The 18136-nt window shown below is 44.1% G+C and overlaps 1 protein-coding gene across 3 annotated transcripts in view; it reads right to left on the reverse strand.

Moving 5' to 3' along the window:
• Positions 1-18136, reverse strand: part of LOC122565144 (DNA-binding protein RFX2) — a 143073-nt gene that overhangs the window by 111318 nt on the left and 13619 nt on the right. The gene's annotated exons all lie outside the window — the stretch shown is intronic.

Raw genomic sequence — 18136 nt, forward strand, 5'->3', positions numbered from 1 at the left:
CCACAATGCACACAGTCTGAAAGCTGAAAAAAAAAAGAGTCCAAATAGAAAGTCTGGTGCCATTGCTTCAGAAGTACATCATGCTAGTGTGACAGTAACATGGTGCAATGAAATGGCAAGCAAATGGAGGGTGCGTGTCATAGTTCGAGATGGAACAAAACTGTTCTGTAAAGCAAATCACACAGTATGTTTGGTCTCAGCAATGTGCAGGAGACTGCATTTGTAAACAAATTTCAAAATACCAGTCTGAAAGTACAAGCAAACTGCTGCTTCACCTGAAGATGCGGTTATTACCTTTAGTGCACTCTAGACAGCAAACTCCAGATCCAACTGCTGCCTGTTTTGGTCAATTGAAGTACACGCTGGTGAATAAGTTAACACTTCAAGCCTCAAAATTTACCCAAATTAATAAAAAGGAGTCAATTTGTACATCACATATACAAGAGAACTGTCAGCCTGAATGTGGGTTATCACTATTTGATAATGTTCTCAGCATCCGGCACTAATGTCATAAACTTCTATGGATTTTCACAACACTGCACTCAGTTGCAGTGCATTCACTCAGTTAAAAAGTGATCCATTGCACTCAGTTAAAAAGGCACCATTAAGTAAAATATTGCGAGCTGAAAAATTGACACCAAAACATACAACTAATCCAAGTGTAGAACTTCATGGCTTTACGGAAAAATAGCTTTTTAGGAAGCTGAAGAAATTAGGTCACTTTATAAGATCATTAGACATAGGAGGGCAGAAATTAGGCCAGAGCTGAAAATGTGTTGCTGGAAAAGCGCAGCAGGTCAGGCAGCATTCAAGGAGCAGGAGAATCGACGTTTCGGGCATGAGCCCTTCAGGAATGAGGAAAGTGTGCCAAGCAGGCGAAGATAAAAAGGTAGGGAGGAGGGGCGTTGGAAATGCGATAGGTGGAAGGAGGTGAGGGTGAGGGTGATAGGCCAGAGAGGGGGTGGAGGCGGAGAGGTCAGGAAGAAGATTGCAGGTTAGGAAGGTGGTGCTGAGTTCGAGGGTTGGGACTGAGACAAGGTAGGGGGAGGGGAAATGAGGAAACTGGAGAAATCTGAGTTCATCCCTTGTGGTTGGAGGGTTCCTAGGCGGAAGATGAGGTGCTCTTCCTCCAGCCGTCGTGTTGCTATGGTCTGGCGACTGAGGAGTCCAAGGACCTGCATGTCCTTGGTGGAGTGGGAGGGGGAGTTAGTGTTGAGCCACGGGGTGGTTGGGTTAGTTGGTCCAGGTGTCCCAGAGGCACTCTCTGAAACGTTCCGCAAGTAGGTGGCCTGTCTCCCCAGTGTAGAGGCGGCCACATCGGGTGCAGCAGATGCAGTAAATTGTGTGTGTGGAGGTGCAGGTGAATTTGTGGCGGATATGGAAGGATCCAAGGCCTCCTCTACACTGGGGAGACAGGCCGCCTACTTGCGGAACGTTTCAGAGAATGCCTCTGGGACACCCGGACCAACTAACCCAACCACCCCGTGGCTCAACACTTTAACTCCCCCTCCCACTCCACCAACGACATGCAGGTCCTTGGACTCCTCCATCGCCAGACCATAGCAACACGACGGCTGGAGGAAGAGCGCCCCATCTTCCGCCTAGGAACCCTCCAACCACAAGGGATGAACTCAGATTTCTCCAGTTTCCTCATTTCCCCTCCCCCCACCTTGTCTCAGTCCCAACCCTCGAACTCAGCACCACCTTCCTAATCTGCAATCTTCTTCCTGACCGCTCTGCCTCCACCCCCACTCCGACCTATCACCCTCACCTTAACCTCCTTCCACCTATCGCATTCCCAACGCCCCTCCCCCCAGCCCCTCCTCCCTACCTTTTATCTTAGCCTGCTTGGCACACTTTCCTCATTCCTGAAGAAGGGCTTATGCCCGAAACGTCGATTCTCCTGCTCCTTGGATGCTGCCTGACCTGTTGCGCTTTTCCAGCAACACATTTTCAGCTCTGACCTCCAGCATCTGCAGTCCTCACTTTCTCCCAGAAATTAGGCCACTCAGTCCATTGAATCTGCTCAGCCATTCCATAATGGCTGATAAGTTTTTCAACCCCATTTTCCTCATTTTGCCCTGTAACTTTTAATCCACTTGGCAATCAAGAATTTATCTATCTCTGCTTTAAATATACTCAATGACCTGGCCTCCGCAGCCTTCTGTTGCAATGATTTCCACAGATTCACCACCCTCTGGCTAAAGTAGTTTCTCTGTTCTAAAAAGGTCTTCCCTTTAAGGCTGTGTCCTCGGGTCTTCATCTCTCCTGCCAATGGAAGCATCTTCCCAACGTACACTCTGCCCAGGCCTTTCAGTTTCCTCAAAGCTTCAGTCAGATCTCCCCCATCTACCTAAACACCATTGAGTGTAGTCCCAGGGTCATCAAACGTTCCTAATGGCTTTTCATTCCTGGGATCGTTTGCGTGAACCTCCTCTGGACCTGCTCCAGAGGGGATACATCCTTCCTGAGGTACAGGGGCCCAGAATTACTCACATCCCTACTTTTATGTTATTTGCCTTCCTAACTTCTGACTCAACTTACAAGTTTACCTTAAGAGAAACCTGGACTGGGCCTTTCAAATGTCTAAATTTTCTCCCCATTTAGAAAACAGTCCATATCTCTATGCTTCCTATCAAAGTGCATGACCTCACACTACCACGTTGTATTTCATCTGCCACATCTTTGCCCACTCTTCTAACCTCTCTAAGCCTTTCTGCAGTCTCCCTGCCTCCTCAATACTACCTGCCCCTCCACCTATTTTTGTGTCATCTGCAAACTTTGCCAGAATACCCTCAGTTCCTTCATCCAGATCATTAATGCATGCAGTGAAAAGTTGTGGTCAACAGTGACCCTCTCAGAACTCCACTAGTCACTGGCTTCCATCCTGAAAAAGACTCTTTTCTGCCCACTTTCTGCCTTCTGCCAGACAGTCAAGCTTCTGTCCATGCTAGTACCTTGCCTCTAACGCCATGGGTCCTTATCTTCCTCAGTAGCCTCCATGTGGCAATTTAAAGGCTTTCTGGAAGATAACATCCATTGACTCTCCTCGGTCTGCTTGTTACCTCCTTAAAAGAATTCTAACAGATTTGTCAGGAATGACTTTACCCTATTTTACCATACACTTCTAAGCATTCAGAAATCTCATTCTTCAGAATGGACTCCAAAGTCTTACCAACAACTGAGGTCAAGCTAACCAGCCTATAATTCCTGTCTTTTGCCTTACTCCCTTCTTAAGCAGGAGGGCTACATTAGCGATTTTCCAGTCCTCTGGGACCCTCCCAAAATCCAGTGATTCCTGAAAGATCACTACTAAAAAGTCTCCACTATCTTTTCAACTATCTCCTTCAGAACTCAAAAGGTGTAGTCCATCTGGTCCAGGTGATTTATCCACTTTCAGACTCTTGAGTTTTTCTAGCACTTCTTGGTGATGGCTCCCATACTCATCTCTGCCCCTCACTCTCGAATTTTTGGGCTATTACTCGTTCCTTCCACCGTGAAGACTAACACAAAGTACTTATTCAGTTCCTCAGCCATCTTTGTTCCCCATTATGACTTTTTCAGCATCACCTTCCAGTGGCCTAATGTCCATTTTTGCCTCTTTTGCCCTTTAGATACCTAAAGAAACTCTTGCAATATTTCCTAATATTACTAGCTAGCTTACCCTCATACTTAACCTTCTCACTCCTTATTTCTTTTTTTTGTTGCCGTCTGTTGGTCTTTATAGACTTCCCACTTCCCTTTGCCACATTATATGCCTGCTGGTCTGCTTTTCTGCTGCCCCGACTACCCTGATCAGCCATGGTTGCCTCATCCTCCTACACCATGCTTTTTTCCCCCCCTAGGGACAAATTTTTGCTGTCTCTCAAATCACTCACAGAAACTCCTGCCATGGCTGGTTCACTGTCTTCCCTGCTAGGCTACTCTCCCAGTCAATTCTGGTCAGCTCCTCCCTCATGCCTCTGTAGTTGCCTTTATTCAACTGTAATACCGTTATATCTGATTCCAGCTTCTCCCTCTCAAATTGCAGACTAAGTTCTGTCATATTATGGTCACTGCCTTCTAAGGATTCCTTCACCTTAAACTCCCTTATCAAGTCTGCCTCATGGCACAACACTAAATCCAGAATTGCTTGTTCCCTGGTGGGCTCCACCACAAGCTGCTCTAAAAAGTAAATCTGAGACATTCCACAAATTTCTTTCTTTACAATCCACTACCAACCTGATTTTCCCAGTCCACCTGCTTACTGAAACCGACCACCCCCAAAACCATGAACACTATAAGCTTGCCTTTCCTACATATCTTTTCTGATGTATCTTATGCTCCAAATCCGGACTACTGATTTGGAGGCCTGTAGATAACTGCCATTATGTTTTTTTTTAAAACCTTTGCGATTCCTAACTCGACCCATACTGTTCTACATCATTTGACCCTACTTTGTTTATTGCTATTGATTTAATTCATTTCTTACTAACAAGGCAATCCTACCCCCTCTGCCTAGCTGCCCAGATTTTAGATAGGATGCATATCCTTGGATATTTAGCTGCCAGTTCTGATCCCCTTGCAGCCACATCTCAGTGATGCCCACCACATCATACCTGCCACAAACTCATTTACCTTATTTCGTATACTGCACGCATTCAGATACAACACCTTCAGTCCTAAATTGACCATCTCTCTTCCCATTATTATTTATTTATCCAATATGTTTGAAGTTTGATTGCTAATCCTTTCCAAAAACACTGTCCTATTTTGCATGCTGGAGACTCGAATTACCTCTCCCGAGTTCTCCATTCTCTTCGGATTTTTCAAAGCCGTTGAATGCACCCTCACAGATGTTAATCTGCAGCTTTGCTTCCCATTCGTCATTATCCATCTTGGAATTCTACACTTCCCTTCCTCCCCCACTTCATAACTTGAAGTCCTGTTGACCACATGTTTACACTTTTTGCCAGAACACTAGCCCCAGCTCTGTTCAAGTGGAGGCTGTCCCAAATGGTACAGATCCCTCCTGCTCCAATACTAATGCCAGTGACCCATGAAAAGGAACCCCTCTTTCCCGTACCACTCTTTTAGCCACATGTTCACTTCACTGGTTCTCACATCCCTATGCCAATTTGCATGTGGCTCAGGCAGTAACCTGCAGTTCATGACCCTTGAGGACCTGTTCTTTGATTCCTAGATCCTGATCATGCCTAAACAGGTCCTCTTACCTCGTCTTGCGATGTTATTTGTCCCGATGAGGGCCAAATCCCTTCCCTCTCCAATATCCTCTGAAGCCAGTCTGATGTCCCACATCATGACACCAGGCACACAACATAGCATGCAGGACTCTCGATTCTGCTCACAAAGGATACTACCTATTCCCCTTATAGAATCCCCTTCAACTGGAGTTTAATTTAGATAAATGTGAGATTCTGCATTTTGGAAAGGCAAACCAGGGCAAGACTTATACGCTTAATGCTAAGGTCCCGGGAAGTATTGCCGAACAAAGAGACCTTGGAGTGCAGGTTCACAATTCCTTTAAAGTGGAGTCGTAGGTAGATAGGATAATGGAGGCGGCATTCGATACGCTTGCCTTTATTGGTCAATTCTGGTCTCCCTTTGAGATGTTAAGGGGTTAATTTGCTCTGGCGGCCTGTAAGAAATTGGATGTCCGGGGGGGGGGGGGGGGGTAAGGTGGTATGTTTCTCTGTCTTGCAGGTAGAATGACATTTACATAGCCACCTCCTGCTATTCAGAATCAACTTTAACAAAACTGCATTTCAGATTCTAACCACACCCTGCAGTTTAAAAAAAAAATGATTTACACCAGACCTTACTATTATGGAATGATCTAAATCACATTATTTCTGGAAATAATCAAATCACTACATTGTGTCTTGAGTGGCATGTGACTATGGGGGAGTGGCTGGGGGTTGTATTGTGGACATTACTGACTGTGATGTAAAAACTTGCATAAACGAAGAATGGTCCCGTTGTTCAGAAGCTTGACACGCTTCGCAAGCATTGTGAAGAATGTTAAGTGATCTTCCAAAAGCTTGTACTTGCTGAATAAATTTTGGCTGTTCACAGAAGTCAGTGTGTTGCAGTTGCATCAAGTGTGTAAGAATCTCAAGAAAACAAATCAAACACCTGCTATAGGAAGGATGTTGTAAAACTTGAAAGGGTTCAGAAAAGATTTACAAGGATGTTGCCCGGGTTGGAGGATTTGAGATAGCAATAAAGGCTTAATAGCTGGGGCTGTTTTTCCTGGAGCATTGAACTGAGGGGTGACTTTATAAAGGTTTATAAAACCCATGAGGGGCATGGATAAGGTAAATACAGAAGGTCTTTCCCCCAGGGTGGGTGAAACCAAAACTAGAGGGGAAAGGTGAGAGGGGAAAGATTTAAAAGGGACCTAAGGGGCAACTTTTTCACACAGAGGGTGGTGTGTGTATGGAATGAGCTGCCAGAGGAAATGGTGTAGGCAGGTACAATAACATTTTAAAAAGTATCTGGATTGGTATATGAATAGGAAGGTTTAGACGAATATGGGCCAAATGCTGACAAATGGAACTAGATTAATTTTTGATATGTAGTCGGCATTGACGAGATGGACTGAAGGGTCTGTTTCAGTGCTGTACATTTGACTGTAAAAAAGGAAAATCCACAAGTTTTTCCCAGCAAAATCCTTTCCTCAAATTCAATTAAGTATCACTTCTCCCTTTGCCTTGAAGTTTCTTACAGCAATCTTCTCCAAAGTTGCAAGATGTGATTCTTACAGTCTCTACCCAAAATATTCAAGACCCAGATTAACTCACTGACTTGTCTTCCTGAACTCTTTTGCTTAAAGCTCCCATCAAGCTCAGATGGACTGAAGACTTGCAACAAATTAAAAACTGGAATGGATGTTTTCTTCTAAATGTGACTTACGCCCCAGGCAATTTATTTCTACTCATCATGAAAGTTCAAATTTAACAAGTTATCTGCCCAGGTCGCTTGCTCATCGTTCAGCTTGTCACATGCTTTCTTAGCAAGTCTATTTTGATATCTCTTTTCCAAAGAAAAAAAATGTTCTCAGAATTAAAGTCAAAACAATGAATTCTATTTTACAAGCCAAAGTTCCCAAACAAAAACATGATAAACTCCTAAAACACTGCAAAACTGAATAGCCCCACCCATGGCACTACCACTCATGATCCTTTTCTGTAGCATCTCTAATGTCTTCACATCTTGGGCTGGAATATTTGGTTTGATTTAGTTCTAGCCTGAGGCCAAATCAGAGTTTTATACAGGTTTAACCTAATTTCCATGCTTTAGCACTCTACAAAACTACATGCTTTATTAACTGCCCTCTGAACCTGTCAGGCCGCCTTCAGTAACTTCAGCACACATATGTACACTTCAACTCTGCTCCTGAAGCCCTTCAGAGCTGTATCCTCTTTATTTTGTTGGTTAGGAAGAATGTAGAGAGACAATGGATCATTTCACATTTATCTGTACTCAATTGCATTTGTCACTTGCCCACCCATTCTACCAGTCTATGCCGTTTTGGAGGTTCTGTACAATCTTCAGTTTACAAGGCTTCAAAAGTTGCTTATTGTTTTCAAGTTTTGTATTTGTGCTCGATCCTCCCAAGTCTATGTGACTGATACACATCAGGAAGATCTGAAAACTAACCCTTACTAAGTTGACTATAAACCTTCATCCCAACCTGTCAATTAACCACTACTATTGTCTGTCAATTTCATTCCCATGTTGCTGCTGCCCAATTTTGAATTCCAGCTTGGCTCACATGTCAGCTTACCATTTCTAATTCTATGCATATTACTGATGCAGCAAGTTTGAGTTGAATGTTTGACCGTGAAGAGCATCATAACCTAGCGAAAGTGCCTGCAGATTTATATTTTCATGACAAGGTACCACAAGCAGTAAAACTCCGTCATCTGCCTGCCCTACCTCTTATACCAGAGGGCAGGAACCAATTTCTGCTCATTGCCTTCTGGCAACTGAGCCAGAGTCTTCCAGATCTGCACGGAAATGGGCAGCACCATTACCCAATTAGAACAGCAATTGAAGTACGATCTGTCTCTATTGCATGATTGTCTCTACGTTATAATTTTACAAAGCAGAGAGAATTTTGACTTTTTCCAGTGAAAAATAGTTTTGAGAAATCCCTTACTGTACAATTAAGGCAGTTGCAACAATAAAGCATCCTGGTCACTTCTCGCCACAAAAGACTGATTTCTGTTGAACTCCAACCACTCCTTCGCATTGCAGCTAAATTGCACAGCACAATTGGAGGCGGGAGTAGGGTGGGAGAGAGAAAAAAGTGTGCAGTAAAGCTTGCTTTATTGGAAATTGGCTGGCAATAAAAAAAAAGTGTTATTTTTGGTCTGGGATGAAGTATGGTTATTGCAACACAGATGATGTGGTGGATGCTAATGTTTTGGTCCACTTCTAGATAACGTATAGCAAAACAATAAGCACAGCCTTGAATCTTTTCAAAAATCTCGTGCCGTTCACCAAGAGTTATGGATTTGGAACTGTGGGCACTTTCATTTGTTTGATGAATCTTTATAAATCTTTACCTTAGCAAATATTCTATTGGGGGGGGGGGGGGGGGGGGTTACCTTCACACATCCATCACTGACATGTGAAACAAACAGCATTTAATCACAGAAAAACACATACAGATGTACAATTAAACTCAAGCCAAAGTAGCTGGCTATGTTTGTACTGGCTCACATTGTTTGCTAAATCACAGTAGTTGCTATGGGAGACCTAGTGCACTCATGTTTCTAGGTGCTAGTTGCCAGGCAACTCAATGAATACACTGAAAACCAAACAATGCCATATCCCAAATCCTGCTTCTACCCTTCATTAACTAAATACTCATTAATATTTCACTAATTATGCCAAAAAAATACATAGATTGTTTTTTTCTTTGCTTGCTCATTTTAAAAGGAATAGCAAATAGCTTCCAATCTACCTACAAAACAAAACCTCAGCATGCTAAAGGATCTCATGCCTATAATTCAGATATATAAGAATCATAGTGCACCTGAATCAGAAGGAAGCTGGACTCCAAATAAATTATACATTTTAATAGTATTTACCGCAGTGAAGGAAAAGAGATACTCAAGCACCAGACAGCCCTTCTTAACCTAAAACCCATTTGTCAAAACTTGCACATATTTGTTTAAAGTCCTCTCATATTGTATAACCTAGCAACCAGAGAGTGTCTCCATGCTGTGGTGAGGTGAGGGGGTGGGGGTGGGGGAGGGGGAAGGGTGAAGAAGAGAGGAGAGCTGCATCCAGAGCAGGAAGATGAAGTTAACTATTTTTAAATCCAATTTGTGGCATCAACATCCCAACTGCATTCATTCAGTCAGCTACCCCCACAGAACTACAAATTACTTGAAACATGCAGAATTTGACAAGTACTGGCCAAAAGTAATGTGTTGAGCACTTGTGTCATAGCGTTTGCTCCAATGTTTAACAGCGAATTGAGCCTGTAAAATTAAGTACCAACCACCTGTTGCAATGATGATACTAGATGGTAGCAAAGATGAAATATAAAAGTTTTTGGTCCAGTTCACAGTGAAGTGAGGTTCTCAATGCTCAGTTTCAGCATTGAAGATTGGCAATAATGAGAATTACAAAAATGGTGAATTTGAAATGATTGGTCAGATTTACAAAATTTGACTTTTTTTTTAAAATAAAACTGACCCCAACTACAATGTGTTAGAGAGACCACATGCTTTCCAGTTCCACTCACTACTCAAATATTCAGCTGAATGCATTTGTTCCAGTAGAGAGAGACCTGTCTGCAGATGATGTTAATCAGAGTTTTTACAGCAAGAAAAGATGCCATTCTGCCAATCGTATCTGTGCCAGTCAAACATCCATCTAATCTCATCCCACTTTCCAGTATTTGGCCCATAGACTTGTATGTTGCAGTTTTTCAAGGGCTCATCTAAATACTAAAACTCTATCACTCTCTCAGGCAGTGAATTCAAGCAGCCCATGATTCCTTTTTTAAATTCCCTTTAAATCACCTAATACATATCTTAAACCGCACTGGTCACTTTACTAAGGGGAAATATTTCTCCCAGTCTATGCCCATCAGAACATTGTACATCTTAATTGCCGCTCAGCCTTTCTGCCTTAAGGAAAACAACTCCAGCCCTTCCAGTCTCTTCGTAACTTAAACACTCCAGCCTAGACTATATCTTAGAGAATCTCCTTTGTACCTCTTTCATGCAATCGCATCCTTCCTACAATGTGGCAACTGAAACTGCTCACAGTACACCATCAACAGCCTAACTAATTTTACGTACAACCCCAACATAAACTCCTAACTCTCTTATTCAGAGACTTGACTAATGAAGGCAAGAATCCCATATGCCTTTTTTAAAAACACATTTTGCCTTCGAGGATCTGTGGACATTCACAACATACTCAGATGCCTTGTATTTCCTAGGGTCCTACCCTTTAACACATTACTTGCATTGTCCAAGGAGCTGGAACTGCTTGAGCTGTATGCTTGACATGGAATGTAAATTTTAACTATCAAAAGTACTGAAATTACATTGACATCTGAATGGAAATACTGTATGGAGAAAAATTAAAATTTGTCTTCTCTAACATTCCATTTAAAACACTTCAGATGATGTCTTGGCAAACCGGAGTAAAATATGTTTTCGGAAAAGAACCATTGTAGTTCTGTCCTCGCACAACGGGCTGGTCGACAGCTCATGGGAAATGGGTGTCACCAGCAATGCCAGCATTTATTATCCATTTTTTGAAAAGATTTGTAGCTCAGGTTAATGATAAATATATAAAAAAGGTAGCTCGCTGAGCTGGAAGGTTTGTTTTCAGATGTTTTGTCACCATACTAGGTAACATCAGTGAGAGCCTCTGGTGAAGTGCTGGTGGTATGCCCTGCCTCCATTTACAGGTCTTGGTTTCTTAAGGTGAGTGATTGTCATTTCTGTTTTGTTTTCCTTTTCAAGATACCATGCAGGAACTGTTTTTAAATAAAACCTACATCGGACAAACAAACAGGAAACTTACCACCAGGATGTGTGAACACCAACTAGCCACCAAAAGACACTCCCCACTATCACTAGTTTCCACATATACAGACAAAGAAGGACACCACTTTGATTGGGATAACACACAGACCCTAGGACAGGCGAAACAAAGACACACAAGAATTCTTTTGAGGCATAGTTAAAAACCACAACACCAGATTATAATACAACAGGTTTATTTGGAAGCACGAGCTTTGAAGGCACTGCCTCTTCATCAGGTGAAGCAGCACCTCGAACGCTACTGCTTCCAAATAAACCTGTTGAACTATAACCCGGTGTTGAGAGATTTTTAACTTTGTCCTTGCCAGTCCAATATCGGCGCTCTAATCTTAGAGGCATGACATTCTAACCAGAACTCCATCAATAAACAGAGCAATTTGGATCCGATCTACCTTGCTTTGAAAAGAGAAAGAACCAGAAATGACAATCACCCACCTTAAGAAACCAAGACTGTAAACAGAAGCAGGACATACCACCAGCGCTTCACCAGAGACTCTCACTGATGATGTTACCTAATATGACGATGAAACGTCTGAAAACAAACCTCCCAGTCAGCAACTAAACTTACATAATTATTGTCCATCCCTTATTGCCCTGGGAGGTGGTGGCAGTGAGCTGCCTTCTTGAATGATCACAGTCCATGGGGTGATACAAATGGGAATGGGGAGCATCATGACTGAACAACAATGTGCCATGAATACTTTCACAATACTTGGAATATTGCACTCAATTATTGGGCATATGCAGCAATAATTGAATTTATTTGACTGATAATCCTTGCCATCGGGTTGCAAACTTTACAGGTTCATTTCAAACACTGATTGGAGCTAACATCAGTGGTAATGAGTCCTCTTCAGAATGACAACAGCTAGAACCATGACAGGCTCTGAACTCATCCTAAAACCAGATCGTAATATTAAACTGAAGACTTGTATCAAGAGCAAACAAAGACAAACAATTCAGAAAATAGACACACCACCATAAATGTTTTCCGTGCAGATCTTAAGGGAATACTCTGCTGTATTTCTACTAGAAACAAAACAAACTAGAAACAATCTAAGCACTTGTAATTGGTCTGGTTAATCCATGATCATAATCCTAACCAACGGATAAACTTGGTCCATGCTTTAAGTGCAAAAACTTGGATAGTTTAAATGAAAATTGACTGTAAATAGATACATTATAATTCCATTCTCCAGTTTGGATTGCAATGTTTGAATCAAAGCCTTCAAGTCAATTGTTCAAAAATGAGAATCGCTTAATTTCTACATCTGAGTAGATGGTGTGACAGACAGCACAATCACTGAATACAAATGGTGTTTGTATGAGTGAATACACTTTGGAAAATGCTATTGTACTTCTATCAATAACTGCAAGATTAAGTGGTCAACTTGTCCAACTCAGAGATTCAATCAGATTAAGAAACCAAAAAAAATTCAATTATACTTTACCCTTTTTACCTAAACTTAGAAGGGTAAAGACAGAAAATGGTAGTCATTTTTCAAAATCCTTACTGTTTCAATCTAACACTGAATGGCTGGAATGTCATAGGGCAGGTTGTAGGCCCCATGCAGAGTTGCAAAGCAGCAGAATTTACTTTCACCTTTACGTCACAAAAGATATAGTGTTTGGCTGCACAGCAAATTATTAGAACTGAACAGGATGGCAATCAATAGAAGCTATGCAGAAACAAGTCAGAACATGTAATACATACTCTGAAGTAGAACCATATTTTAAGATGCAACCATTCAACAAGGGGGCTACAGAGAGATGACCACGAAGAAAAAGTCATATTTATACATTCACTCTTGTTGCTTAATTGAAAATGTTGTTCAGGATTATCACAGTCTATGGTGATCAAAGCCTTAAGGGACCAACAAGATATTTCTCAAAGGAGTGATGGCTTTGTTTTTTTCATTATACGGAGCAACTAGTTTAAGCCGTGAAATAAAGTACACAACAGGAGATATGGAAGAACACTTGATTTGAATATCAGCCACAGCTCAGTTGGTTGTGCTCTTGCCTGATTCACAAGGTTCTTAGTTCAAGTCCTACTTAAATGATTTGAGCATAAAAATTAAGACTTGACACTTGATTGCTGTACTGAGGGAGCAACTGTCTTATCATAAGCACTGCCTATTAAGTGAGATATGAAACCAAGATCTCATCTGCTGTTGCAAGTGAAAGAACCCATGGTGTGATTTCAGAGAAGGGGAGGTCAGCTATTATCTCCATCAACGTCATGATTATATTGCCATTTGAGCGAGTTGGTACACAAATCAACCGTTTCCTACAATAAAACACAAGACACTGCGTTGCTTTAATCTTTTTGTACTGCAATTTATTTCTGGGGCTCTAAAGGCTCTGGCAAGGTTACATTTCGAGTATTGTGCACAGTTTTGGACACCATATCTCAGGAAGATTGAAATAACCTTGGAGCATGTTTAGAGGAGGTTCATGTGAACAATCCAAGGAATGAAAAGCTTAACATATAAAAGGTACTTTTGAGGACTCTGGGTCTATATCAATGGAGTTTTGAAGGATATGGGGGGGGATCTAATTGAAACATACAGAATAATTAATGGCTTGGACAGAGATGATGTTGGGAAGATGTTTCCATTGGTAGGAGAGACTAGGATCCAAAGGCATAAAGAGTAAAGGGAAAACCTTTTAGAATGAAGATAAGGTCTTCAGCCAGAGAGTGGTGAATCTAAGAAATTCGTTGCCACAGAAGGCTGTGGAGGCCTGGTCATTGAGTATATTTAAGACTGAGATAGATAGGTTCTTGAGTATCAAGGGGATCAAGGATTATGGGACAAAAGTGGAAGAATGGGGTTGAGAAACTTATCAGCCATGACTGAATGGCGGAGCAAACACAATATGTTGAATTCTAGATTAGAGTGGTGCTGGAAAAGCACAGCAGTTCAGGCAGCATCCGAAGAACAGGAAAATCGACGTTTCGGGCAAAAGCCCTTCATCAGGAATAGAGGCAGAGTGCCTGAAGGGTGGAGAGATAAATGAGAGGAGGGTGGGGGAAGGTAGCAAATACAATAGGCGAGTGGGGGAGGGGTGAAGGTGATACATCAGAGAGGAGGGTGGAGTGGATAGATGAAAAGGAAGATAGGCAGGTAGGACAGGTCATGAGGGAGGTGCTGAGCTGGAAGTGTGGAACTGGGGTGAGGTGGGGGAAGGGGAAAATGAGGAAACTGGTGAAGTCCACATTGTTGCCCTGGGGTTGAAGTGTTCCGAGGTGGAAGACAAGGCGTTCTTCCTTGAGACGTCGGGTGGTGAAGGAGGCCCAGGACCTACATGTCCTCAGCTAGGTGGGAGGGGGAGTTGAAATGTTGGGCCACAGGGCGGTGGGGTTGATTGGTGCGGGTGTCCCAGTGATGTTCCCTAAAGCGCTCTGCTAGGAGGCGTCCAGTCTCCCCAGCATAGAGGAGACCGCATCGGGAGCAACGGATGCAATAAATGATATTGGTGGATGTGCAGATAAAACTTTGATGGATATGGAAGGCTTCTTGGTTGAAGGTGAGGGAGGGTGGGTTGTTGGGTGGGTGGCAGGGAGGGCGTGGACCTGACCAGGTAGTCACAGAGGGAACCTATCCACTCCACCCTCCTCTCTGACCCATCACCTTCATCCCCATCCCCATTCACCTATTGTACTCTATGCTACTTTCTCCCCACCCCCCTCTCATTTATCTCTCCACCCAGCAGGCACGCTGCCTCTATTCCTGATAAAGGGCTTTTGCCTGAAACGTCAATTTTCCTGCTCCTCAGATGCTGCCTGAACTGCTGTGCTTTTCCAGCACCACTCTAATCTAGACTCTGGTTTCCAGCATCTGCAGTCCTTGGTTTTACCCTCAATAGGTTGAATGGCCTAAATTCTGCTCCTAGGGTCTTATGGTCTTAGCATTCATGAACACAGGTAAATGAAGTATTTTTAGAGCTTGGATAAGTTATTATTTAAAAGATACATTATATACATATCAGAGGTGAAGATAATGGTGTCGTGTATCGTCACTGGAACAGTAATTGAAAGGCCTTGGGCAATGTTTGCAAAATCCAGATATAAATTGCACTATAGCAAGCTGATGACATTTAATTTTAATTTACAACTTCAGAATTGAAAACTAATCTTAGTGATGGTGACTGAAGTGCCTTCAAAGCTGCACAGCCATTCTGACAGTTAGCGCACAGTGATTGGGGTGCAAATTCCATTCGCAGTATTTACTTTTGATTCCTGAAGTCACTGCCGCAAATGGGCCTCAAAAATCCATACAGACAAAAACGATTAGAAGTGCTGATGGTGACCAAGAAAGCATCATTGGTGATCATAAAACCTATTGGTTCAGCAGAGACCTTTAGAGAATTGAATCACCCTTACCCAATCTGGCCTGTATGCAAATCCAGAAATTTGGCTGACAATCAATTGCCTTCAAAAGTGGACTAGGGAGTCACTAAATGAAAGGGAAATTAGCAATGGGCAATAACTGCTGATCTTGCCAACTACATGCTAATGAGGGAAAACACACGGCCAATTACAGTCAGCCCATCTATAACGCAATGGTTGCATTCTTGTGCAATCCCGCATTCTAGAAAAATCACGCTTTAGAAACAGTGCTTAAAGTGTTGGTGCTGTAATTGCATTACAGTCAACACATTTTAAAAGTTTGTACTGTAGAAACAGCATCCCCAATTCCTCAATCACGTTCCAGCGAATTTGCAGGGATGAAACATACATTTTGACATCACCATTGGCCAGTCTGTATGACGCGAAGCCGACCGACAGCGCGGCCTCCCAGTCGTTCCTGTCCTCTATCACGGGGGTCTTAGACGACAGAACACGGGAGAGGCTGGACCAGCCGCTATCTCTGGACGAGCTGACCAAGGCCCTAGAGTCCTTCGAAAAGAATAAAACTGCCGGAAGCGACGGCTTACCGGTCGAACTCTATTCCGCTCTGTGGGACTTGATTGGCCAGGACCTGCTGGAAGTGTATGTCAGTATGCTTCGGGCAGGTACCATGAGTGAATCCATGAGGAAAGGCATCATCACCCTCGTCTACAAACGGAAGGGGGAGAAGGAGGAACTCAAAAATTGGAGACCAATCTCACTGTTGAATGCAGATTACAAAATTCTGTCAAAGGTAATCGCCAACCGGGTCAGGTCTGCTCTAGGGTCGGTGATTCACCCTGACCAAACCTGTGCTGTGCCGGGCAGGAAGATCGCTGAGAGTCTCGCACTCCTCAGGGATACGATCGCCTATGTGCAGGACAGAAGGTTGGACACCTGCCTGATCAGCCTGGACCAGGAGAGAGCCTTTGACAGGATATCACACAGGTATATGAGAGATGTTCTCTCCAAAATGGGCTTTGGGGAGGGAATCTGCAATTGGATCAGACTGCTCTACACCAACATTGTCAGTGCAGTCTCAATCAACGGGTGGGAATCAGATAGCTTCCCAGTCAGATCTGGAGTCAGGCAGGGCTGCCCCCTCTCTTCTGCCTTGTTTGTGTGCTGCATAGAGCCATTTGCCGAGTCCATCAGGAAGGATGCGAGCCGGAGAGGGGTGACTATTCCTGGCAGCGGGAGCCTGCAGGTTAAGGCCTCCCTGTACATGGATGACGTCGCCGTTTTCTGCTCGGATCTGCTGTCCGTGCGCAGACTCATGTGCATATGTGACCAGTTCGAACGGGCCTCGGGGGCCAAGGTAAACAGAAGCAAGAGCGAGGCCATGCTCCTCGGGAACTGGGCTGACCAATCCTCGATCCCCTTCACCGTCAGGACCGACCACCTGAAGGTGCTGGGTATTTGGTTCGGAGGGGCTGGGGCGTGCGCCAAGTCTTGGGAGGAGCGTATCAGGAAAGTGAGGCAGAAACTGGGCAGATGGAAGCTACGGTCTCTCTCCATCGCGGGAAAAAAACCTGGTCATCAGGTGTGAGGCACTGTCATTGCTATTATGCGTGGCACAGGTCTGGCCTATTCCCAGAACCTGTGCCGCTGCAGTCACCCGGGCCATCTTCCAGTTTATATGGAGGTCAAAGATGGACCGGGTCCAAAGGCACTCACTGTATAAAGATCTGGGCAAGGGGGGAAAAAAATACACCCAATGCCACCCTCACCCTGATGGCCACCTTTGTGTGTGGCTGCATCAAGCTGTGCGTGGATGCCCGGCACGCAAACACCAAGTGTCACTACGTACTGAGGTTCTACCTGTCCCCGGTGTTGCGAAGGATGGGCCTGGCCTCGCTGCCGCGGAACGCTCCGAGTAGTTGGACCGTTCCGTATCACCTGTCCTTCGTGGAGAAATTTATGAAGAAAAACACCTTTGACCACAAGTCCATTAGGAAGTGGTCAGCACGTAGTGTCCTTGAGACCCTTCGGGAAAAGGAGAGGGCGGATCCTATAGAGCGGTTCCTTGAGCAGACTGTCAAAGCCATTTGGCAGAATGCCTCATCGCCAGAACTTTCCAACAAGCACCAAGACATGGCTTGACTGGTGGTGAGAAGGGCTCTGCCTGTGAGATCCTTTATACACGCCCGGACTCTCAGCCACACTGCACACTGCCCTCGAAGCAGCTGCGGGGGGGACGAGACTGTCACACACCTCCTTCTGGAATGTGCAATTGCAGAGGAAGTCTGGAGAGGAATGCAGTGGTGTTTGTCGAGGTAAGTGGCCAGCACGGTGGCACAGTGGTTAGCACTGCTGCCTCACAGCGCCAGAGACCCGGGTTCAATTCCCGCCTCAGGCGACTGACTGTGTGGAGTTTGCACGTTCTTCCCGTGTCTGCGTGGGTTTCCTCCGTGTGCTCCGGTTTCCTCCCACAGAACAAAGATGTGCAGGTCAGGTGAATTGGCCAAGCTAAATTGTCCGTAGTGTTAGGTAGGAGGGTGAATGTAGGGGTATGGGTGGGTTGCGCTTCGGCGGGTCGGTGTGGACTTGTTGGGCCGAAAGGCCTGTTTCCACACTGTAAGTAATCTAATCTAATCTAATCTAATCTAGTCCCGAGCAGCGCCGTGACGCGGGACTCCGTGCTCTACGGTCTGTTCCCCGG

The sequence above is a fragment of the Chiloscyllium plagiosum genome, unplaced genomic scaffold, assembly GCF_037043375.1.
Source record: "Chiloscyllium plagiosum isolate Xiang-an unplaced genomic scaffold, Cpla_swu_hap1 HiC_scaffold_28, whole genome shotgun sequence".
Classification (NCBI taxonomy): domain Eukaryota; kingdom Metazoa; phylum Chordata; class Chondrichthyes; order Orectolobiformes; family Hemiscylliidae; genus Chiloscyllium; species Chiloscyllium plagiosum.